Source organism: Tamandua tetradactyla, chromosome 7 (assembly GCF_023851605.1).
Source record: "Tamandua tetradactyla isolate mTamTet1 chromosome 7, mTamTet1.pri, whole genome shotgun sequence".
Taxonomy (NCBI): Eukaryota; Metazoa; Chordata; class Mammalia; order Pilosa; family Myrmecophagidae; genus Tamandua; species Tamandua tetradactyla.
The window spans coordinates 23,597,166-23,624,039 of record NC_135333.1 but is presented as its reverse complement, the minus strand read 5'-3'; the positions used below and the strand labels follow the sequence as shown (position 1 = coordinate 23,624,039).

Genomic DNA, 26,874 nt, shown 5'->3' with positions numbered 1-26,874 from the left:
TTGTTGTATCCACATGATTGTGAAAAAGCAAACAGTGCTGTGGCCACTTTGGTAAAAATACGGTATTCAAACCTAAGAAGAATTACATCCTTTGGACAGGTTTTATTCCCAGGATATCAAACCCCTTGGCCATGACAGCAGCTACTGCTTCACACAGCAGCATATGCCACATGTTCACTTTTAACATTTTTCTGGTTTAATGATCTTTCTCCACACAATAGCAGCTATCATAGAACTCTGTGAAGGTAGTTGCCAGCTCGTAAATATAATCACAGAGAGTGTGAAGAAATAAGTCATCTAAAATCTTTTGTAGAAACTCAGGGAACCGTAAAATGCATCGGCCTAGTTTCCATTCTTTCTCATGGTCCAAAATGATCTTAGTCTCTCTAGCAGCTTTCTGGAGCATTTCTTCATCAATATTGTCCAGTCGTGCAATAGATCTGATTCTCGTAAAAGCATACAACAAGGAAGCTGTGTTTCCTATCATTTAGCATTTTGTCAAAGGAAAAGATGTAGCCATTCAACTGGTTATGGGAAAGATCAGCATATTTGATATAGCCATAATCAACAGATGTCTGAGCAGCTTTCAGTTCTTCTAGGGTTAAGACCTTGTTTCTTTCTTTTTCCTTCAATTTGTCAATGGATTGTTTTAGTCCTTCTTCCAGAAGGCCTATGAGGTGCACTTTCTCACCTGAATGTGTTTTAAACTTTTTCTTGTCCTCCCCCAGCACAACACCAAATCCAGCATGTGACACTCTAGTTACTTTAGGGTCATACCCACCAATCATTTGAGCAGTGGCAAACACTGTCTGGAAATGCAAAGATTGTCCACTGTCCACTACATAGATAACCATGTTTGCTTTTTCCTCAAATAGTCTTTGTTTAACAGCAGCCACGTCAGATGTATCATAGGTATAACCTCCATCTGACTTTGCTATGGTTAATGGTACAGAATACCCTGGTACAAACACAATTTTTCTGCCATCATCGACTAGCACAAAACCTTGAGCTTCAAATTCCTTCACAATGTTATTCATCCTATCTTGATAGAAGGACTCTCCCCTTTCTATTAAGGAGATATCCAATGCATCGTAGATTTTATTGAATGCTTGGTGGGAGACATCACAGATGAACTTCCAAGCTTTTATGATGTCTGAATTTTTGCTCTGGAGCAGAACTACACACTGATATCCTCGCCTCTTAAGATCCTCCTCGGTATCAAATCTCTTCTTGGATTCCTTATAAAAGGCCTGAAGATCCCCAGTAGGAGGTGAAACAGTTAGATAATCTGGAAATTTATCTTGCAGGTGAGCAATGAGCATACCAAATTGAATCCCCCAATTTCCTACGTGATTTAACCTTAGCACATCATACCCTGCAAATTCAAAGAGGCGACACATGCTCTCTCCTATGATGGTTGACCTGAGGTATCCTACCTCATTTCTTTAGCTATATTGAGAGGAAAAGTCAACTACAATCTATTTATTCTCTCCACGAGCTGGTAGTTGAGCTCCATTGACCAGGAGATTGGTCAGTTGTCCTGATACAAAATCCTTTCTTAAGTGAACATTAATAAAACCAGGACTAGCAATTACAACTTTTTCAATACATTCATTGTCTGGAAGGTGTTTGGAAATGTTTTCAGCCTTTTCTCTTGGATTAACTTTCTGTTCCTTGGTTTTGAGCATCTGAGAAATACCCATGGCACTGTTACACTGATAGTCTCCGAACTTGGACTGTTGACTTGGTGTGACTATCAGAGGAGGGTTTTCCAAATCTGGATATGCAGTCTTAATGACACAACCAAAGACCTCTTGTAGGCAGCTATTGGTGTTAATAATATTTTTGGTTGGTTTATTCCTTTCTACTTGAAAACTCTTTCAAAGAATATTCAGTCAATACTTCAATGCTTTAATTTTAAATTCTCTTCTCGCAATTGCTCCAAATTTGAAGAAGCTTCTAAACAGCCAGTTTTTCAACTGATCAATTTCAGCAGTCAGAAACTTAATCTCTTTTTCCTTGGTTCACGAAGGTTGATGATGTTCAGTGTTTCTCTCTCAGCTGGAAGAGCACATGGCAAACATGGCGGCGTCTTCTGGTTTTCTTGTGGCTCTACCCATAGCCAGATTTCTTGCAAAAGATGTCTAACACTGACTGACTTCATTTATTTATCTTCTAGTCACCCTTCTGCCCTCTCCAAATTAGTCTGCAGTTCCACCCACACCTACTCCACCCAAAACTGTTTTCACCAAGATTATTGATGACCATGGTACTGTTAAATCCAAAGGATACTTAAATTTTTTTCACTACTTGGCTTTTTAAAAACAACAACAATGATGTTTGACACATTACCACATATACCCCTTCTTCCCTTGGCTTTGGTTGGTGTACCTTCCTATGACAGTTTTTCTGCCAGAGCTTTTAGTGTCCTTTCAGGATTGGTTTCTCTTCTTCCCATCAGCCCTTAAGTGGCCCTTAAGCCTCTAATCTCAACGCTTTCTCATTTTACATCCTTCCTAGGCAATCTCATCTCTTCTCATAAACTTGGTTACCTTTTATGTACCCCAGTTGTCAAATCAATTCCTTCAACCCAGATCTCTTTCTTTACTCCCCAGATATATAACCCTATATATATATATATATATATATATATATATATATATATATATATATATATATATATATAGGTCTCCTGTATATCCAGCTGCCTACTCAATATTTCTATTTGAATGTATTACTTTACCTCAGACTTAACTTGTTCTTTAACTAGTGCTCAAAAACAAACCAAGAAAATCAAATTGACTTTTCCTGTGTTACCTATCTTTTTAAATTTATTTATTTTATTTTTATTTATTATTTTTTTGCGTGTGTATTACCTATCTTAATAAATGATATTATTTTCCCAGTTGCTCAAACAACTTACAAGTTAGATTGTTAATTGTTTTTTCATTTATTCAACAAATATTTGAGTCCTTTCTGTGTGCCCATCACTTTGCTAGATCTGGGGATAAAATGGTAGTCAACAAATAATTTCCCTTCCTTAGGGAAGTTAATAGTATAAAGGGGGTGGGGGGAGTGGTCTTCCAGAGTTAAAGCAATCACAGAAATACGTTCTTTTATCCTCACTGCTACTTTAGCCCATACCATCATACTAATAATCATTATCCATTTACCCTTCTCCAGTTCATTCTTTGCACAGTAACCAGAGAATTTTTACATATTGCAAACCTGATGATGTCATGTATTCTTTAAAACCCTTCAATAGCATTTCTTTACCCTTAGATTGAAGTTTAAAAATCCATAGTGTGGTTTAAAATCTATATGTAATGTCCAGCTTTCTGCTTCTTTCTGCAGTCTTGGGAGATTTTTTTACTGAGGCATTTGGGCTGAGCCTTGAAATGTGAGTTATATCTTAGTAGCAGGCAAAGAATGGCAGGAAGGAAATTCCAGGCAGAGGCAAGAAAATTCTAGAGGGAGTAACATGAAGAAAGGCATAATGTTCTGATACTGGTAAGGAGACTGGGTGTAACTGAATCATAGGAGGAGGTGTTAATACTCTGAATCATAGGTAGGAGGTGTTAGTATTCTTTTGATTGCTGATTAGTTGCAAAACAGGCTTAAGAAAAAGACAGTTTATATCAGATGTAATTGAAAAATCCAAGGGAAGCTGGCTTCAGATATGGGTTGATGCAAATACTGAAAGGGTATCACCAGGACCCAATTTTTCTCTTTGCATCTCAGAACCTCACTTCTGGGTTGATTTCTCAGACAAGCTGTCCTCTGGTGGTAAAAGTTAGAAATGACAATATCAGTGACAGCATAAAAAGCATATGTCTCTGCTCTAGAAATCAAAGCAAAAGTATTATGGTACTTAGTGACTCTGTTGGGGCCAATTCCTGAACCAGTCATTGTGCGCTTCTGATTGTCTGAGCTTGAGTTGTGTGTCTCACGGGTGTGATCAGCTAGACTGGGAAGTAACTGAATTAGAATGAATAGAAAGTAGATGGATGTACTAAAACAACAGATGCCTGTTATATAAGAGATTGAGATCAGAAAGTGGAACCAATTCAGAAAAGCTTTTGACCCCTGTTTGGAGAAACGTTAACTTTGGAAACTGAGTAAGTGATAGAAGAGAGAAAAATATGTAACAGTTTGGAGACTTTATCAACAAATTCAGGTGAAAAATAATAGGGGCTTGAACTAGGGAAAAAGCTGAGGGAAGGGGAAGATGCAGAAGAGAAATTGTAGAGGCGTAGCAGTGGGTTAGGCAATTGACCGAACAAGGTGGTTTCATATAAGAGAGTGAGAGACTAATGTGAGATTCTCATGCTTTGTGCCTCTGTGGCAGTTAGTAAGTTAGAGAACACAGGAACAGGATATATTTAGATGAGGAAAGGAGCGAGCTTAGTTTTTTTTTCAAATTGCTGAATTTGAGACACTAATACCAGCATTGAAAATGGAGAAAATAGTAGTTCAAATCTACTTGTAGACATTAGATCTGTGGATATGGAAGTCATACCTATAGAAGTAATAGGTGAACATGACTGGATGAAATCAGATAGAATAAGGCCCAAATCAAAACCTTGAATAATACTAAATTTAAGAATAGGACCTAGTGATGGGGCTGGAGGATAGCAGGTTAGGATCAGTTTTTACAGTTATGCAGAAAAATTGTCAAAGACTGGGCAAAAGAAATTACTAAGTATCTTTTTGTGGAATGTTGGATTTTGTCTAGAAGAGGACCCTCCAGGGATTATATAATTATGATTCAGGGATGTGCATCTTTGTCTTTGATTGCCTGGGCTGTTATATAACTCTGTAGGGATACGTGTTTTAAGTTGTAGAAAACTGGTAGTAGTGAAAACGTTTCCTGCCCATTCCAGTGCAAATTAGTCCTGTTCATTCAATACAAATGAGTTTTGTGCAATGAAGAATATCAAGCTCTATAATTCAGGTTCTCACTTAAACAGGTTTTAATAGCTTACTAGCTAATTAATGAGTTAAATAAAATCCTTGCCATATATGTATTTTATATCTGTCATGTTTTACCATTTTGGAAATTATATATTAACAGTTACAAAGGCCTTTGTTGACCTTCAAGTGAACAACTTCAAAATAGTTGTAAGGACAGAAATCAGGTTGTATGGGGGTGTTGATGAAAGTATCTGTGTGTAGGTGGGGAATTGAAGATTGGATTGTTTAAAAGGGTTTTAATGAGAGAGGTAAGACATGAGCTGGATACATAGGTTCAGGATAGGTGGAGGAAAAGTGAATTTGGGGCAGGTCATAAGGCTTATGGTCAATACTGACCATAGTAGGTTGACAAGATGATCAGTGGGAAATAAGATATATAGATAAATTGAGGCCCCAATGTGGAGTTCTTTGAATCACAGACTGAAGTGAGTTTAGATTATCTGGTTGTTCTAAAGCCTAAATTCTAATTGCTGCTTTACTAAATGGCTTTGGGACTGACTTTGAGTAAATCGCTTCCCCTTCATTTATTTCAGGGAGCATTCCTTCAGAGCCTGCTATCTACCAGGCACGTTGCAAATATTGGGAATGCAAGGATCTTGGTTCCTACCCATAAGAAGACTTTCATGCCACTAATTAGGATATACAGTGTTAAATAGCACCACCATAGAAATCATGTGAGCACAAAGGAGAAACAATCTGGGTGAGGTGGGAATAGGGGTAGAGATAGCGAATGTTTACTGGAGAAGTTTATGTTGTGTGTGTGTGTTGTGGAGTAAGGGGTGAGCTATGGGTTTGAGAGGAGTTCCAAAACGTTCCAAAATACTTCTTGATGAACATTATTTCTGCATCATTGTCCTATATGAAAGGCAAAATACCAAAAAAGCTCTTTATATGACACCATTAGGAATACATGGTAGTTGTAAATTAATTTGACAGCTTTTGATATAGAGGAAAATTCTAGACATCAGTTCTTCTGCTCACTTCTTTATCCATATTTATTCCTTAGGTGATTTCATCTAGTCCCACATTTGAATATCTGATGATTTCTTATTTTGCCTCTTCTGTCCTGACCTCTAACCTGAGTTCCAGACTCACATATCCAGTATTTTTACTTGGATTCGTAGTCATCATCCTGAGCTTGATTCTGTCTCCAATTCCCCCACCTCCCATGGTTTCTCTATATCACAATAAATTACAGCCTCCCATTTTTCATTCTGTATCCCCTTACCCTGTTTTATTTTTCATGATGCTTGTCATCACCTGAAATTGTGTATTTATTGATTTTTTTTTTTTATCTCTTGACTCCTTCACTAAATTATATAAGAGAGGGATCTGTATTGGTTCTTGTATCCTATCATAGGGTTTTGAGTCCCTGAGATTCTTTCAGGGTGCCCATGAAGTCAAAACTATTTTCATAATAATATTTAGACATTATTTGACTTTCTCGCTGTCATTCTCTCACAAGTGTACATTTGAGTTTTCCAGAAGCTACATGCTGTGTGATGACATTATTGCTATGGTGGCTAATGGAATGTGAGCTTTTATATGTTTGTATTTACATTTTTTTCAGTTTTATTTCGCATGTGAAAACTATTGGTATTACCTATAAAACAGAAGCTCTTTGGGGAACTCATTAATTTTTAAGAGTACGAAGGCCTGAGAAGAAAGTTTGAGAACTGCTGCCCTGGAATAACAGGGTGGGTGAGCTGTATTTGTGGATTGAATGTATAACTGAGTATTATTCTGCTGATTTTGCTGGTGAAATTTCATGTTGACTCTCATGCATAATTTATATCCATAGTAATGATATTGTCCATCATTTTCATTAAGTTAATAGAACTTAAACACCCTTGTAAAGCAAATATGAGTACAGAATTCCTTTAGATTTTTTACATTTTTTCCTTCCAATCTGTTCTAGTTTGCTATCTGCCAGAATGCAACACACCAGAGACGGATTGGCTTTTAATAAAAGGGGATTTATTTTGTTGGTTCTTCAGAGGAAAGGCAGCTAACTTTCCTCTGAGGTTCTTTCCTACGTGGAAGGAACAGGGTGGTCTCTGCTGGTCTTCTCTCCAAGCCCCTGGGTTCCAACAACTTTCCCCAGGGTGACTTCTTTCTGCATCTCCAAAGGCCTGGGCTGAGCTGCGAGTGCTGAGATGAGGAATGCCGAGCTGTTAGCTGTGCTACATTGCGTTCTCTCATTTAAGCACCAGCCAATTAAGTCAAATGTCACTCATTGCAGCAGACACGCCTCCTAGCTGACTGCAGATGTAATTGGCAACAGATGAGGTTCACGTACCGTTGGCTTATGTCCACAGCAACAAGACCAGGTATGCTCACCTGGCCAAGTTGACAGCTGAATCTAACTAACACATGTCCACCCCTTGTCAACTTGGCAACTTCAAGCATCACTTAAAACAGGTGCAAAATCTTCTTTTCTTGCTGTGGGCCTGTGAATCTCAAAACAAATTATCTGATGCCAATATGCAAAGGAGGATAAACACAGGATCCACAGGGAGAAACTGGAAGGAAAACCTGCAGGCAAACACCATTGGATTTCAAAGTCTGAAAGTCATTTATCCTTCAGCTGTAGAAAGTGGCAGTCCCACCCCTTCCAAGGGCCTATGCAGTGGCTGGCCTCTTTCCAAATCAACCTCGGGGAACATCGAAGAGACCACTTCTGGGCTCCACTCTCTCCAGGCATCAGGGCCACCCTTGGGCTCTCTGCCATTTCTGGGGCACATGCTCAACCCCTCCACATGGTGGCAGCCAGGCTCTCCCAGTCTCCCAAGGAGCGTGCTATGCCTTTTCCAAGGCCTGAGGCTGCACAACTATTCGACTGCAATGAGAGGGGAGACTCATCATCGCCCTTCAGGGTAAACTCACCCTCTCCCTTTATATGGCTGGGTCCACTCTCCTGGCCGAGGTTTCTTGGCTTCAGACCCGAGCTTCCATGGTTCTTACTCTGCACACTCCAATTTTTCCCTTTTGTGTCCTCCTTTCTCAAGATTGGCAGTGGTTCCATTTACACCAACAGTCCCTTCACGCACTCCAGGTCTTCTCCATCATTCTCTTCACAGTTCCTCCAAAATCTTCCCTTTAGCCATCCAAAAACTGTTCCAACATATCTGGTATTTGCAAACCGCAGCAGCACCCCACTCCTGGTACCAAATCTGTTCTAGTTTGCTAGCTGCCGGAATGCAACACACCAGAGACGGATTGGCTTTTAATAAAAGGGGATTTATTTTGTTGGTTCTTCAGAGGAAAGGCAGCTAACTTTCCACTGAGGTTCTTTCTTTCGTGGAAGGAACAGGATGGTCTCTGCTGGTCTTCTCTCCAGGCCCCTGGGTTCCAACAACTTTGCCTGGGGTGACTTCTTTCTGCATCTCCAAAGGCCTGGGCTAAGCTGCGAGTGCTGAGATGAGGAATGCCGAGCTGCTAGCTGTGCTACATTGAGTTCTCTCATTTAAGCACCAGCCAATTAAGTCAAATGTCACTCATTGCAGCAGACACACCTCCTAGCTGACTGCAGATGTAATTGGCAACAGATGAGGTTCACGTACCGTTGGCTTATGTCCACAGCAACAAGACCAGGTATGCTCACCTGGCCAAGTTGACAACTGAATCTAACTAACACACAATCTATTATAGCTGTCTTACCAACAACTAACTAATAAGAGAACTTTTTTTTTTGGTGATTCAACTTTTATCAGCCCTTTTTAAACATTCATTTTAGTTTTCCTAAAATCCCCTTTCTCTTTCTACACTGATTTAATCAGCACACACAAAATTTGATTGCATTATATGATTAAAGTAAGACGTTCATCTGGTATAGATAGATTTCAAAAACAACTAACTTAGTATGTATAGGTTTTAATTGATTGGAACAGGAGTATTCAGATGTAATAGGAAGCATAGCCTACTTTTCTCAAGCTGAAATTAGACATGGCCATCTTTTATAGAGGGTATCAAGGGCATGTGGTCATTTAAGTGAATTGATAAAATCAATATTGCTAGAAGTTTTACTGTATTTTAAGTACATAATTGCTAACTTCTAAATTTGTTCTAGTTCTAAAATGGTATGATTTTATGACGATAATAGCAAAAATTATTAGTAATATAGAAGATATAACTAGGTTTTTAGATGTTTAAAACTTCTCATACGTTTTATTTGGTTTAAAGTATTTTTTAATAATTGGATATTAAGATTTTCTAGAGATGAAAGAAATAAGCTCTTTTTTAAAGGGGTTCTATTTAATAATAGAATTTAGTAGAATTCTATTTAATATAGTTTTTTGCAATTTTTAAAAATTCTTATCCCAGTTCTATCCCCTCCGTAACAATAACAGCAGCAAAGATCTTAATGATATTTGTGTTTTTAGTTTTGCTATTTTAAATGTTATAGGCTAGCAGGAGTTAAAGGACTATAATAAAGTGACTAATAACGTACTGTGCTGTTGTTTATATACATGCTAGAGAATTGTGGTAGATGATCCTTTCATAGATATTAACTTATGGTAGGAGGTCAGATTCTAATTTGGACGTTAAAATACTTTTTTATTATAGGATTAAGTGTTATTAGTTTTTGTGTTTTGGTTTTTTTTTTAGCATGGGCAGGCACTTGGAATCCAACCCAGGTCTCCGGCCTGGCAGGCGAGAACTCTACCTGCTGAGCCACTGTGGCCCGCCCTTAGTGTTATTAGTTTTTATAAGGAGGGTCATAATTTTGTGTGATGTAGTGGAAATAGAAATGAAAGATTGAGTGAAAGAGAAATATTAAAAAGGAAGAATAAAGGTTTGGTGACATGGAGATTTTGGAAAAGGAGGAGTCAAAGATGATTTAAGATTTGAGATCTTAGTAAGGAAGATAAAGTAGTCAGAAAGAGCTAATTTAATTTGGGGGTTAGGATGGTGATATGCTTGCTTTTAGGTATAGTGAAATTAAGGTAACAGCAGGAAATCCAGGTTAGTAGGGACTGAAGCTAGGTGGGAAAGATGGAAGTAGGTGGAATATATAATTGGAAATAATCTTGAGGGGTAATAATTAAAATTAGGGAAATGGATGAGAATACTGAAAGACTTCATGAGGAGATAAAAGGAAATGGCAGTCTATGATTTTTGAAAAAAAATGTTATTTTTTTAACACTCAAACCTTTATGGTTCCTATCACTGAGACTTTGAAGTATCTTTCCCACTCAAAGGTGATATAAATATTTGTCTACATATTTTTATAATGCATTTATATTTTCATTTACACATTAAAATCTTTATTCAATTTAGAGTTGACATATAGTATGAGGTCAAGCTCTAGTTTCTTTTTCTTAAATGATGGTCAGTTACTCCAGTACTATTTATTGACTGATTTTTCCACTGAAATGTTATCTTAACCATATACTAAATGTTTTATATTTTGCAGTCTGTTTCTAGGCTATTTAATTTTCAAAATGTATATATCATGAAAAATATAGTCATTGTAAATAATTCAAACAATATGAAGAATGTTTCTATGGTGTTACCTTTAAGAGGATGTCACTATTAATAGCTTAAAAATATGAAAATAAGAATGCATACATAATGCATATGTGTATGAATATGCTTGCATATTTATACATAAACTTTGGCATATCTATTTAATATAAATTCGTGGAGTTCTCCTATGGGAACTTATTTAGTTTGATTTTGATAATGGGATCTTATTAATAACCTCGTAAGATTATCCTTTTATGCTTTAAATGGTATAAATAACAACAATTATATCTTCCATGAAGGTTTGCTAGAATTCATACATAAAGTCCTTTGTATAAAGTCAGTGGGGAGGAGTGGTATATATTTTTTGTAGGTATCTCATTGGATGCCTATCTAGCCTACACATCTTACTCAGAAATTGCCCACATTAAAACCTGTCCTGAAAGGATGAATTTGGCTTCCATATTAGCAGCTTGTAGCTCTATAACCTACTTTTTCTCTTTCTCCTGTGTATAGTCCATTGGGTTAGAGATTGAAAACTTGACCCAAGCTGGACCAATTTGGAATTTGGAAAGGAGATGCAGAAATTCAAGTTGGTTGATATTGGGCCTTGGCACTGAAAAGTCTTAAAAAGTTTACATATCTTAGCATACAAAGTTAGTTGTAGAAAGAAAAAAGAATGACCACATGTATAGAAAGGAACAGAAAAGAGACTGTTCTTGTTTGGGCTGAACAAAAATGATCACATGTCCTATGTTTCTAACATTCTGGAATCCTGACAGTTGACTACTTTCTGAGCACAGGTACCATGAGATCTACTCATGTATTCTTTTAGCACTTTCTCTTTTCTTGACCTAGTTTGGGTACATTTCTGTTTATTGTAGCAAAACAATTGCTGACTTAGATGATTTTTACATACTTTTAAATACATTGGTATTTATTAGTTTACTCTTTTCTTTTCAGTCAATTTGATAATTTATATTTTCTTTAAATTTCTACCATTGGTCTTCCATTTTCATATATATTGCCAAGGTTGAGTACTATATTCTTTTATTGTAATAATCACAGTTGGAGTTGTAGTCTCTTTCTCATATTACTAATAGATGTTTGTATTTTTCTCACTTTTTTTCCTAATTAGACTTTCCAGATGTTTTGCTGTTTTATTGATCCTTTCAAAGTATATAGCTCTTACAGAGGAATTAAAAATATTGGCAAAGAGTTACCACCACAAAAAGCATTAGGTTCAGATAGTTTCATAGTTGGATTTTACTTAACTTTTAAGGAATATGTAACTCTAGTGCTTTTTAAACTGTTCCAGAGCATATGAAAGAGGAGGAATCTACAGCCCAACGATACTATTTAGGAATCAAATGTTAGATTTACCAAATAGAATCCGGAAGCTTATTTTTAGACGTATAGCCTACATTCATATTAAACATGCGAGGATAACTCAGTGTTGCAAATATATTAATATATATCATTGTATAGTAAAGAAAAAAGACCATATGATCATCTCCATAGATGCTGAAAAGACTTTTGAAAAATCCAGCATTCATTTTTTTTTTCAATTGACAAATCTTCATGCACATACAGTCCATACATAGTGTACAGTCAGTGGCTCACAATATCATCACATAGTTTTGTATTCATCACCATGGTCATTTTTAGAACATTTGCATCATCCAGAAAAAGAAATAAAAAGAAAAAAGAAAAAGCTCATAAATCCTATACCCCTTACCCCTTCCTTTCATTGACCACTTGTATTTCCATCTACCCAATTTATTTTATCCGTTATCCACACTATTATTTATTAATTTTTTATCCATATTTTTTTTTTAATTTTTTTATTAATCAAAAAAAAGAAAAGAAATTAACACAACATTTAGAAATCATTCCATTCTACACATGCACTCAGTAATTCTTAGTATCATCACATAGATGTATGATCATCATTTCTTAGTACATTTGCATCGATTTAGGAAAAGAACTAGCAAAACAGCAGAAAAAGATATAGAATGTTAATATAGAGAAGAGAATTAAAATAATAATACTAATAATATATATATATATAAAAAGGAAAAAGAAAAAAACAAAAACAAAAGATACAAACACACAAACAAACAAACAAAAAACCATATTTCAGGTGCAGCTTCATTCAGTGTTCCAACCTAGTTACATTACACTTAGGTATTATTGTGCTGTCCATTTTTGAGTTTTTGTATCTAGTCCTGTTGCACAGTCTGTATCCCTTCAGCTCCAATTACCCATTATCTTACCCTGTTTCTAACTCCTGCTGGTCTCTGTTACCAATGATATAGTCCAAGCTGATTCCCGAATGTCGGTTCACATCAGTGGGACCATACAGTATTTGTCCTTTAGTTTTTGGCTAGACTCACTCAGCATAATGTTCTCTAGGTCCATCCATGTTATTACATGCTTCATAAGTTTAGTCTGTCTTAAAGCTGCATAATATTCCATCGGAGGTATACGCCACAGTTTGTTTAGCCACTCGTCTGTTGATGGGCATTTTGGCTGTTTCCATCTCTTTGAAGTTGTAGATAATGCTGCTATAAACACTGGTGTGCAAATGTCCGTCTGTGTCTTTGCCCTTAAGTCCTTTGAGTAGATACCTAGCAGTGGTATTGCTGGGTCGTAATCCATTCTGCCATTCTATGTCTTTTGATTGGGAAATTCAGTCCATTAACTTTTAGTGTTATTACTGTTTGGATAATATTTTCCTCTACCATTTTGGCTTTTGTATTATATATATCATATCTGATTTTCCTTCTTTCTACACTTTACTCCATACCTCTCTCTTCTGTCTTTTCGTATCTGACTCTAGTGCTCCCTTTAGTATTTCTTGCAGAGCTGGTCTCTTGGTCACAAATTCTCTCAGTGACTTTTTGTCTATAAATGTTTTAATTTCTCCTTCATTTTTGAAGGACAATTTTGCTGGATATAGGAGTCTTGGTTGGCAGTTTTTCTCTTTTAGTGATTTAAATATATCATCCCACTGTCTTCTAGCCTCCATGGTTTCTGCTGAGAAATCTACACATAGTCTTATTGGGTTTCCCTTGTATGTGACAGATTGTTTTTCTCTTGCTGCTTTCAAGATCCTCTCTTTCTCTGTGACCTCTGACATTCTAACTAGTAAATGTCTTGGAGAACGCCTATTTGGGTCTATTCTCTTTGGGGTGCGCTGCACTTCTTGGATCTGTATATTTAGGTCTTTCATAAGAGTTGGGAAATTTTCAGTGATAATTTCTTCCATTAGTTTTTCTCCTCCTTTTCCCTTCTCTTCTCCTTCTGGGACACCCACAACACGTATATTTGTGCGCTTCATATTGTCATTCAGTTCCCTGATTCCCTGCTCAAGTTTTTCCATTCTTTTCCCTATAGTTTCTGTTTCTTTTTGGAATTCAGTTGTTCCATCCTCCAGTTCACTAATTGTAGCTTCTGTCTCTTTAGATCTACCATTGTAGGTATCCATTGTTTTTTCCATTTTTTCTTCTTTGTCCTTCACTCCCACAAGTTCTGTGATTTGTTTTTTCAGATTTTCTATTTCTTCTTTTTGTTCAGCCCATATCTTCTTCATGTCCTCCCTCAATTTATTGATTTGGTTTTTGAAGAGTTTTTCCATTTCTGTTCGTATATTCAGCATTAGTTGTCTCAGCTCCTGTATCTCATTTGAACTATTGGTTTGTTCCTTTGATTGGGCCATATCTTCAATTTTCCGAGCGTCATCCATTATTTTCTGCTGGTGTCTGGGCATTTGATCAGATCTCCCTGGGTGTGGGACCCAGCTGGTTGAAAGGTTTTTCTGTGGAATCTCTGGGCTCTGTTTTTCTTTTCCTGCCCAGTAGGTGGCGCTCGTGGCGGTCGTTTGTCTGCGGGGCAGTCGGCCCGGGAAACCGCGCGTGGAGGCGGGGGTCGCTGGCCGTGGCTTGGGGGAGTGCCGGTCCAAATTGCCCAGCTGGCCCGAGACGCCAAGCGTGACGGGAGGGCCCCGCTATCCAATGTTCCCAGTCAGACCGGGGAGCCACGTGCGTGGAGGGGACCCCAGTTGCCAGCCACCCCGGCCAGGAAAACGTGCACCCCTCGGGTATCTCACAGCAGTGGATTCTCCCTACCCGTTCAGCCGTTCCAGAATGGGGTACACTGTCTTTTTTGGTCTCTGTCGTGACTCCGGGAGCTGTTTTGTATTGTTTCTGTTGCTTTAGTTGCTTTTCTGGAGGAGGAACTAAGACCCGTGCGTCTTACTAAGCCGCCATCTTCTCCGGAAGTCTATCCATATTTTTAAACTCATCTATCCATACCATAGATAAAAGGAGCATCACATACAAGGTTTTCACAATCAAAATCAAATACAGTTGTCTTCAAGAATCAAGGCTTTGGAACACAGCTCAACACTCCAATACACCATAAACTAAAAAGGCGTATCTATACAATGCATAAGAATAACCTCCAGGATAAACTTTTGTCTCTGTTTGAAATCTCTCAGCCACTAAAAGTTTATTTCGTCTCACTTCTCTCTTCCCTCTTTCGGTCAAGAAGCCTTTCTCATTTCCAGGATTCTGGGTCCCAGCTCATCCTAGTTCTGTCCTGTGTTGCCAGGGAGATTTATACCCTGGAAGTCATGTCCCACATAGGGAGAAGAGCAGTGAGTTTACCCGCCAAGTTGGCTTAGAGAGGGAGAAAGGACACATCTGAGCACCAAAAGAGGTTCTTTGGAGGTGACTCTTAGGCCTAATTTTAAGTAGGCTTAGCCTCTCCTTTGCAGTAATAAGTTACATAGGGGCAAACCCCAAGATCAAAGGCTTGGCCTACTGATTTGGTTGTCCCCACTGCTTGCGAGAATATCAGAAATTCTCTGAACTGGGAAGTTTAATATTTCCTCCTTTCTCCCCAGCTCCCCAAGGAAACTTTGCAAATACTTCTTTATTCACTGCCCATATTACTCTGGGATAATTCAGGGCGTCAAACTAATCTGGACAAACCAACAAGATCTCATGCCCTATTTAAGATTCCATGTACTTATGGTATTCAACCAAATTGACCATACAAGTTAAATTAGGTAATGCATTACCCAAAATATAAGTTTTGTACCAACTAAACATCTCTTCCTTTGGTCTCACACAGAAGTTGAAGTTTTAGAAATGGTCGATATCATCTTTTACCCTGTATTCTGATCTACCCCAGTCCTATCCAGATCAGCTTCATTCATACCTCTAGTCAAAGTCTAATCCCTTTTTCAACTTTTTAAACAATTCCTTTATGGTGTACTGCTGACTTTCATAGCTTTAGAGCTCTAATTCTCAGTCTCAGGTGTCACATAAGTACCTGAAGTTTCTGGGAATGAACGGGTTATATACAAACAGCTCAGTATCTCAGAATCTAGAAAGAACAGTTACAACTTCTGAATGTATGTGACTGTTGTAAGAGCTTACAATCTTGGACCCTTTACAATAGGCTCCAACCTCGTAACTCATCAGCACCCATTCTTAATAAAAACTAGTAGTAAACCAGAAATAGAAGGCTACCTCCTTAGTATGGTTATATATAAAATGAGCTCAAACTCCAGCATCATGCTTAATGGGTAAATTTTAGGAGAATTGATGTAAATCCTGGAATAAGATACACATGCTTGCTGTCATCACAAATGCTTGCTGTCAGCATGTCATTGTGCTGGAGGTACTGACTAATGCAGTATAAGAAGTCTAAAAACGAGAAGATAAAATTACTGTTATTTTTATATGGTGTGATTGTTTATCTGAAATAGGGAAATCAACTAAAAAGGTATGTTATTGATAAGAGAATTCAATGCCATGATTTAGTACAATTTTTCTTAACTTTAGGTGCAGAGGATTAAGTTAATCCTTTGTTCAAGACACATCATCATTAGATTATGTAAGCTTCTCACTTGTTTTCTTCCTGCCTCCCTCCTCCCTTCTTCTTTTCCTCTCCTCCTTTCCCTTTCTTCTTTTTCTTTAATCCCTTTTATACCTATTTGAATTTTCTTTCCCTATAAACAAATATTCTAATTTATGTTTCTTTTTTGTGATTCTGTGTCCTTACAAAATGGCAATTGTTGATTTGTGTACTTTTTTGGGGGGGGGGGTTGGTTGGGGAAGAGTACATGGGTCTGGGAATTGAACCCGGGTCTCCCACAAGGAAGGCGGGCATTCTAACCACTAAACTACCTGTGCCCCCTCATTTATTTTTAATTTACTTTAAAGTTATTGTGTTGGATATCTTATTCTGTTACTTTTTTTCATAAGCACTATGTTTTTATGATCTGCTCATATTATTAGTACTTATAGTTCATTGCTACTAACAGCTGCATAGTACTCTGTGGGGCATCCACCACATTTATCTACCAGTTTTCTTAGTTATGGGTACCCAGTTATGTCCAGTTTCCTGCCATCAGAAATTATGTTGCTGTGAACATTCTTGTACCTTATTTTATGTAAGTATTTCTTGGTAACATATATACAAAGGAGTAGAATTACTGGGTAAGAGGATAGCCTTATTCTTGATTTGACTAAGAAATGCCAGATTGTTATCCATAATGGCTGAACCAGTCTACATCCCATTTGCAATGCATGAGGGTTCCTATATCTTTATATCCCAACACTTTTTAAACAGCTTTCTAAATTTCACCAGTTTATTAATTATAATGTGAAATTTCATTGTTTTAATTTGCACTTTTCTAATTACTAATACATGTTAGCTTTGGAGGTTTTTTCCTTCTGTAAATTGTCTTTTCATAAAAGTCTTTGCCCATTTCACTCTTAGGATTGTTGTCTTTTTTCTATTTGTAGTTTAAAAACAAGTGTGTATTTTAAAATGCAGACAGTGCTATCAAATACATGAAAAGATGCTCAACATCATTAATCATTAGGGTAATGCAAATCAAAATCACAGTGAGATACGACTTCATATCCAGTAGGATGGCTAAATAATAATTTTTAAAAAAAACAGAAAATAAGAAGTGTTTGAGAGGATGTAGAAAAATTGAAACCCTTGTAAATTGCTGATGGGAGTATAAAGTGGCGCAACTGTTGTGGAGAAAAGTTTGGTGGTTCCCAAAAAGCTAAACATAAAATTACCATGTGACCTGGCATTTCCATTCCTAGATATATATTTAAAAAACATTGAAAACAGGTTATCAAACAAAAAATTAGCTCTGTTCAGTAACCAAACATTGGAAACGACTCAAATGTTTATCAACTGATGAATAGGTAAACAAATGTGATATATCCATACAATGGAATAATGTTTACCCATGAAAAAGAATGAGGTACTGATGCTACAGCACGGCTAAACCTTGAAAACCTTATGCTAAGTGAAAGAAGTTAGACTCAAAAGGTTACATAGTATTATTCCATTTATATGACAGATTCAGAATATGTAAATCCATAGAGACAGAAAGCAGATTAGTTGTCACCAGGGGCTAGGGGAAGGGTGAGATGGGGAATGAATGCTTAATATGTATGGGATTTCCTATTAGGGTAATGAAAATGTTTTAGAACTAGATAAAGATTATTTTAGCAACATAGGAAATTTACTGAATGCCAGTGGATTGCACATTTTAAAATGGTTAATTTTATATTATGCAAATTTTCCCTCAATTAAAAAATGTAAAATAATAAACAACTTTCTTAAATATCAGTAATGTATCAACTTTTTATGTAAAGGGCCACATAATAAATATTTTAGACTTTGTGGGCCACACAATCTCTGTCTCACTGTAGCAAGTAGGCCCCTCACCCCTCTTTGCAGCAGGTGGGCTCCTCACCCCTCTTTACACATTTAAACTACCTCCTCTTTAAAAATTCCCCAAATTCCTCTGAACAGTCAGAACTACACATAAACAGGATGCTTGCCCCAAGAACAGGTAAAACTGCACATAGGCAAGATAAGACAAATTCCTGTCTTATCCCCTAACTGCTCATCTGCTTCTGTAAACCCAGCTCCATGCCCTTCCTGATTTAAACCAGTCAGTTGTTTACCTTGTCTTGAACGTGTCATCCTGTCTATAAAAACTGATGTTAACCTTTTGTTTGGAGCTCAGACTCTCAGTGGCTGCTCGGCTGAGCCCTATGGCCATGGATGAGTAAAAACCTACTTCCTGAAACTTCAGAGCCGGTTTGTTCTGTTTTTGCATAACGTTCCTGGAGGCTTGCATCCAGCCTTGTCTCTGTTTCGCGCAACATCACTACCCAGTTCTTTGTAGCATGAAAGCAGCCATAGACAATACATAAATTAATGAACATGGCTGTGTTCCTATAAAACTTTATTCACAAAGCAGAAGGTGAGCTAGGTTTGCCCTTGGGCTACAGCTTGCCAGCCCTCTGCCATGGCCTCCTTTTTCCCTGGGGGCACTTTTATTTGTGGCACTCCATAGCTGCTTGAGTTCCACCCTGGTTCTCCGGGTTTGGGTCCCTGTGTCTCCGTAGGTATGGGGTTCTAACTTGCTACTGTGTGTAGCTTGATAGTCTGCATCCTCTGCAGGAGGATCTTGAGCCATGCTCTCTCTGTGTGATTCTTAATCTGTGTAGGATGAGTGAGGGGGAGGAGTCTGGACTGTTGTGTTCAAGGTATAACTCTCCTACCTGATTTAAGTTTTTCTTTTTATATTTCTTCAGTTCAGCATTTGTGGAGTCCTTCTCCAGTCTCTATCATACTCCAGAATTCTAATCAAGTGGAATTTGTCCTTTTACTGATTAATTCTGTGGGGAAATTTTTTTAGGGGATGTTTTATGTTGCCATGTTGATGATGTCACTTCTGCTCATCTCTTTTAATGCTGTACTATTTATAAAGAGAATAAAACATTGATTCCTTTTTGAATGTCTTAAAGTTAGGCCATTTTAAGGAGTGACTTGTTTCTGTAAAAATGCTCTGTGCTTATTATAAATACCAAGCAAACTAGAATAAAGGTAGCTAGAAAAATAATCTACTAATATAGAAATTACAGTCTTTAATATTATTCCAGATATCTTTTATGTATATTTAAAGACAGAAGGATGAATGGATATACAAAAATGAAGGAATCATATACATCATTTAAAAATAAAATAATTATTTTGCTTGTATTTAACAGAAGAAAGTAAAATACAGGAATTATTAACTTCAGATAAATTTTTGAAAAAAATATTAATTTGGAATTATTTTATTTTATCGTTAAGTTGGTATTCAAGAGGGACAATAACAACTCCTTTACCTTTCCTTTTTAGAACCAATTGAGAGTCACAGGGGTTACTAATGCATACTGCATCATACGAATGTGTAGCCAGAATGAGCTTTTTGCCATTTTATCCTTGAGTTCAACAGATGTATCCACCCTTTAGTCATAGGCTGTGCTAGTCAACCACAGCATGAACAGATACTGTGTCTGTAATGCTTCTGCATGGAGGACCAGGGAGTTGTGATCTCCAAAATGAAGATTTTACAGGCACTGTGCTAAGCAAGTGTAGTTCCTTGTTTTAAATCTATGTTTCATAATGGGGAGGTAGAGATAACTAGAAAGTGTTTCTTCTACTTTTATTTGTCCCTCTTGGGTGTGAAGTAGAAATTGCTTCCCTGTATGGAAACATGAGATATTGGGAATAAATATCTTCTTTTCAGACAGTGTCTATTTCCTTCTCTTTCATAGCATGGGATCTCTTTACCTTCTTATATTTCTTTCACCTGCTCTCGTCTAGATTATTTTTACTTTTTTGAAATTTATAATACCATTTTGTTCTATTCTGTAAACCATAACTCCTAGTTAATTTTATATTTAGATGAATTCAGAGCTCACCATCCTTTTTACTGCCATTTATATTTTATGTGGCTTTATTTCATTGCTCAGTAGTATGCCACCTCCACCCCATCCCTCAAGTTCTTTTGTGTTTGAGAAAGCCTACCTGTTCTCTTTTTATTTCCCTCATGCCTTTTTAGACATTGCTTCATTTTCTTCTAGTACTGAATTTTGTGGTGGAGAAATTTGAGGCCAATCTAATTTTTAATTTCTTAGGGCAGAAACTGATTGTACGTCTGAACTCTGATTTTAGTAGCTGAACTTTGAGTTTACTCTTGCCTGTTGCTTCCTATCTAAATGACTGCATTTCCTAATATTCCTTGCAGCTAGGGGTGACCATATTGAATGAATTATAAGTAGTTGAGAGATACTTCAGAGAAGCCCCTAGAAAGCTGCCTTGTACGGATGGGAGAACAGTTTTAGAAGGATTCTGGTCCCTAGTAATTTCATGAATTTGCCATATGAGCCCTGGATCGCCAAACTCCAGACATTGGGAGTTTGATAAACTTCACTCTTGATTAAGCAATCATTATTTTGTGTTTTTCTTTTGGACAGACACAATCCTAATTTTCACTGTGTTTTTTTGGGGGGTCGGGGGACATGAACCGGGAATCAAACATTGGTCTCCCACATGGAAGGCAAGCATTCTACCACTGAACCACCTGTGCACTCTTTACTGTGCTTTTAAATTATTTGCTTATAAAAACTATATCCATCAAGCATGACTCCACTTTTCCCCTACTCTCCATTTTCTGGTAACTTCTAATCCACTTCCTGTCTATGTGAATTTGCTATTTCCGGATGTCTCATATAAGTGGCACCAAACAATATTTATCCTCATGTTCCTTGCTTATTTAACTGAACATAATGTTTTCATGGTTCTTCTATGTTGTAGTATGTTTCAGAATTTCATTTTTTACTAGGACCAAATAACATTCCATTGCATCTATGTACTACATTTTGTTTATCCATTCATTTGTTGATGAACTCTTCAGTTTTTATCTTTTGAGAGTGGCTAATAATGCTGTTATGAACATTGCTCTTCAACTCTTTATTTGGAACCCTGTTTTCACTTTCTTTGTGTGTACTTAGGAGTGAGATTGCTGTGTCATTTGGTTATTCTGTATTTTAACTTTTTGATGAACTTCCATATTGTTTTCAGTATTGGCTGTACATTTTACTTTTCCACCCACAATACACTAGAGTTCCAGTTCTCCACAACCTCTGTAACACTTATTTTTTTTTTTTAACATTAGTCATTCTTATGGGTGTGAAGTGGTATCTCAATATGGTTTTGATTTGCATTTCTCTGGTGACTGATGATATCAAGCATCTTTTCACTTTCTCCTGGACCATTCTTCTTTGGAGAAATTTCTTCTTTGGAGAAACCTTTATTCAAGTCCTTTACCCATTTTTAAGTTGGGTTATTCTTTTTATTATTGAGTTTTAAGAGTTCTTAATTCATTCTAGATACAAATCCCTTGTCAGATATATGATTTGAAAATATTTGCTTCCCTTCTCTAGTTTGCCTTTTCACTTTCTTGACATTGTCCTTTGAAGCACAAAAGTTTTAAATTTTGATGGAGTCCATTTTATCTCTTTTTTCCTTGTTGTTGCTCATGATTCTCATGTCATATTTAAGACTCCTTTACCAAAGCCAATGTCATGAAGTTTTAGCCCTGTTTTCTTCTTAGAGTTTTATACTTTTAGTTCTTAGATTTAGGTCCATTTTGAGCTCGTTTTGATCTATTTTGAGTTAATTTTTTTATGTTTAGGGAGAATTGCCATCTTTAACAATATTAAGTCTTCCGATCCATGAACATGGAATGTTTTTCCATTTATTTAGACCTTCTTTAATTTCAGTGTTTTCTAGTTTTCAGAGTATAAGTTTTGCACTTGTTTTGTTAAGTGTATTCTTTAAACCATATTATCTAGCAATCTCACTTCTTGGTATATGCCCAAAAGAATTGAAATCATGGACTTGCTCCGATGCACAGATATTTGTACACTTTTGCAACAGTAGCATTATTTATAGGAGCCAAAATGTGGAAGCAACCAAAGTGTCAATTAACAGATGAGTGGATAAACAAAATATAGTGTATGTATATATGCAGTGGACTATTATTCAGCTGTAAAAAGGAATGAAGTTTTGACACATGCTGTTCTAGTTTGCTAACTGCCAGAATGCTACACACCATAGATGGATTGGCTTTTAATGAAAGGGGATTTATTTCATTAGTTCTTCAGAAGAAAGGCAGCTAACTTTCATCTGAGGTTCTTTCTTACATGGGAAGGCACAGGATGATCTCTGCTGGCCTTCTCTCCAGGCCTCTGGATTCCAACAACTTTCCCTGAGGTGATTCCTTTCTGCATCTCCAAAGGCCTGGGCTGAGCTGCAAGTGCTGAGATGAGGTATGCTGAGCTGCTTGGGCTGTGCTACGTTGAGCTCTCTCATTTAAACACCAGCCAATTAAGTCAAACATCATTTATTGCAGCAGGCACATCTCCTGGCTGACTGCAGATGTAATTAGCAACAGATGAGATTCACGTACCGTTGGCTCATGTCCACAGCAACAGAACTAGGTGCCTCCACCTGGCCAAGTTGACAACTGAATCTAACTACCACAGTAATTAATACTACTGAATTGTACAAATGAATATGGTATAGGAAATTTTGAGTTGCATATATCTTACTGCAATAAACATTTAAAAATATTGTTCCTAAGCATTTTATTGTTTTGATAGTATAACAAATGAAATTGTTTTTTAAATTTCACTTTTGGATTGTTCATTACAAGGGTTTAGAAATATACAAGTAATTGATCTTGTATCCTGCACTCTTGTTGAAATCATTTATTAATTCAAATAGTTTTTAGTGGATTTTGTGTGATTTTCTACATTAAAGATGGGGCAATCTGCTAATATGGATATTTATTCTCTTCCTTTCCAGTCTAGATGCCTTTTCTGTTTCCTACTTAATTGCCTTACCTGGAACCTCCAGTACAATGTTGAATAGAAGTGGCAAGAGTGGAAATCCTAGTCTTGGTCCACAGGAATGGAAATTTGTATCTTTGAGATAAAATCCAGGCTTTCACCATTAAATATGATGTTATCTTTGGGTTTTTCACAGATTCTCTCAATTCATTTGAGGATGTTCCCTTCTTTTCTCAGTTTGTTGAATGTTTTTTTCATGAAAGTGTTGGATTTTTCAAATGCTTCCTCTGTGTCTATTGAGATAAATATGAAATTTACTATATTGATAAGTATTATACTAATTTTTTAGTGTTAAACTAATCTTGCATCCCTTGGATAGTGTTCTAGTTTGCTAGCTGCTGGAATGCAATATACCAGAAATGGAATGGCTTTTAAAAAGGGAAATTTAATAAGTTGCTAGTTTGCAGTTCTAAGGCCGAGAAAATAACCCAGTTAAAACAGGTCTATAGAAATGTCCAATCAAAGGCATGCAGGGAAAGATAACCTTGGTTCAAGAAGGCTGATGAAGTTCAGGGTTTCTCTCTCAAGTGGAAGGGCACATGGTAAACACAGTCAGAGTTTCTCTCTCATCTGGAAAGGCACATGGTGAACACGTCAGGGTTCGTCTCTCATCTGGAAGGGCACATGGCAAACACAGCGTCATCTGCTACCTTCTTCTTCTGGCTTCCTGTTTCATGTAGCTCGCCGGGGGCATTTTCCTTCTTCATCTCCAAAGGTCACTGGCTGGTGGACTCTGCTTCTTGTAGCTATGTCATTCTGCTCTGCTCTCTCTGAATCTCTCATTCTCCAAAATGTTTCCTCTTTTATAGGACTCCAGAAACTAATCAAGACCCACCCAAATGGGTGGAGACATGTCGTCACCTAATCCAGTTTAACAACTACACTTGATTAAATCTCACCTCCAGGGAGATAATCTAATTACGGTTTCAAACATACAGTATTCTCCCTTTATGAAATGGGATTCTGATTAAAACATGGCTTTTCCAGTGTGGACAACCAAAGCTATAGGCTGAGCCCACAGTCTTGGGGTTTGTTCATATGAAACAACCCCACAAAGGATAGGTCAAGTCTACTTAAAATTTAGGCCTAAGAGTCACCTCCCAGAGAGCCTCTTTTGTTGCTCAGATGTGGCTTCTGTCTCCAGCCAACACAACAAGCAAACTCACCACCCTCCCCCTGTCTACCTGGGACATGACTCCCAAGGGTGTGGACCTTCCTGGCAAAGTGAGACAGAAATCCTGGAATGAGCTGAGACTCAGCATCAAGGGATTGAGAAAACCTTCTCGACCAAAAGGGGAAAGAGTGAAATGAGACAAAGTGTCAATGGCTGAGAGATTCCAAACAGAGTCAAGAGGTTATCCTGACGCATTAAGTAGATATCACCTTGTTATCCAAGATGTAATGGAGAGGCTGGAGGGAACTGCCTGAAATGTAGAGCTGTGTTCCAGTAGCCATGTTGCTTGATGATAATTGTATAATGATATAGCTTTCACAGTGTGACTTTGTGATTGTGAAAACCTTGTGTTTGATGCTCCTTTTATCTACCATGTCAACAGACGAGTATATATATGGAATACAAATAAATAATAGGGGGAACAAATGTTAAAATAAATTTAGTTTGAAATGCTAGTGATCAATGAAAGGGAGGGGTAAGGGGTATGGTATGTATAATCTTTTTTTTTCTGTTTTCGTTTTATTTCTTTTTCTGTTGTCTTTTTATTTCTTTTTCTGAATTGATGCAAATGTTCTAAGAAATGATGAATATGCAACTATGTGATGATATTGAGAATTACTGATTATATATGTAGAATGGAATGATATGTTAATGTTTTTGTTTGTTAATTTTTTAATTAATAAATTTTAAAGAATAAATATTATTGATAAAGTAATTAAATGACAACAAAAAAAAATACATGGCTTTTTTAGGGGACATCCTTTCAAACCAGCACAGATAGATCACACTTTGTCATGTGTAAAATTCTTATATTTTACTGGATTTGGTTTGCTAATATTTTGTGGAGGATTTTTGCTCCTATATTCATAAAAGATACTGGATTGTAGTTTTCTTGTGATGTTTTGTGTGGGTTTGGTTTCAAGGTAATACTGGCTTCATGAAATGACTTGGAAAGTGTTCATTCCTCTTCTTTTTTTTTAAGAGTGTTATTAATTCTTTTGATGTTTTGTTGAGTTCACTGATGAAGCTATATTGACTGGGACTTTTCTTTGTGTGTGTTTTTTTTTAATTAACTCATTCTCTTCACATTTTTATAGGTCTGTGCAGGTTGTCTGTTTCTTCATTTAGTTTCAGTAAGTTGGGTCTTTCTAAGTATTTATTTCATCTAAGTTCTCCAATTTGTTGGTGTACTGTTGTTCATACTATTTCTTTGTAACCCTTTTAATTTCTCAAACGTGAGCACTAATGTACTCTCTTTCTTTTCTGATTCTAGTAATTTGAGTCCTGATTTTCATGATCTTACTATTAAAAGGTTTATCAGTTTTATTGATGTCCTCAGAGAACCAGCTTTTGGTTTCATTGATTCTCTCTGATGGTTTTCTGTTCTCTATTTCATTAATTTCTGCTCTGATCTTAATCATAAATAAGGCTGAATCTTATTTCTCCATTTCATTTCCAGAGGTGGCACCCTATGACATAAAAATTGTGTCAGAAACCAGAACTGGGCAGCGTGCCCGAAGGGAAGCAAATGCCCTGGGAACCAACTCCATGCCTTCAGTGAGAAACTTCTCAGGCAGGGAAGAAAAATCCTCTGAATAGTCTCTGAGATTTGACCATCACATGTCCATGTCCTTGCTCACACCAGAGGTTGTATGGATGTAAGGCAGGAGAAAGTAGAGAGGGCTGAGGTGATTAGTGACCCAGAAGTGTTTCAAAGAGCAGTGAAGAGGATCTTCCTAGAATGGCCAGGAAAGACTGGTGTAAACCACTACCAGGCTTTCTTGCCGTAGTTAGCCCTGAAGGACCTGGGAAACTCTACTCACCCCCACAGTGTACAGCTATCTGGGTACTCCATGCCACATGAGGGACACCTACCAGCAGCAGATGCTTCAGAAATAACTAACTGAAGCAGATTCTATTGTCCCCCTGACATGTGATTCTGGTGACTCCACTAACCACACTATTGACAGTTGTTTCTAACCCTCCTCTATTCTTGCCACTGTTCAAGCCCTTGTGTGTTTCTTGAATGGAGAGCTTGTCTCCACAATTTAAAGGGACATTGTAAAGCAAGGCAGAGGACAGTAAGGGAAATAAATGAAAGAGGCAGATGGCCCAGACGTAGCTGGGAAAGAGGAGAATGGCTTAATATCATAAATTATGTGAAAAATTAATATTAAAAGGAGGACTGATGGAGTTTTGTTCATAAGCTCCAGGGTTCAAACTGAAGGAATTAGACTAAACCCTTTATGGGTAGACAATTTTTAAACTTTTCTAGTAGAAACTCCCTATAGTTACAACAGCTAGGTCTCTGGGCTATGGGAGTAGAAAAATTTCTGTTCAGGGAAACATCCTTTGTGAATACCACATAAAAATGGTGGGCCAGCACATAAGGCTATAAAAGCTGAGTTGTATTCAGAGAACATGATGCATAAGATATTACTTGATTTTTAAGGTTATTAAACA

General features: G+C 37.1%; 1 protein-coding gene and 1 pseudogene across 2 annotated transcripts in view; one reads left to right on the top strand and one right to left on the bottom strand.

The window, feature by feature from the left end:
- Positions 1 to 26,874, top strand: part of CRY1 (cryptochrome circadian regulator 1) — a 107,660-nt gene that overhangs the window by 12,880 nt on the left and 67,906 nt on the right. The window lies entirely within an intron of this gene.
- Positions 16 to 18,970, bottom strand: LOC143689505 (arginine--tRNA ligase, cytoplasmic-like; annotated as a pseudogene).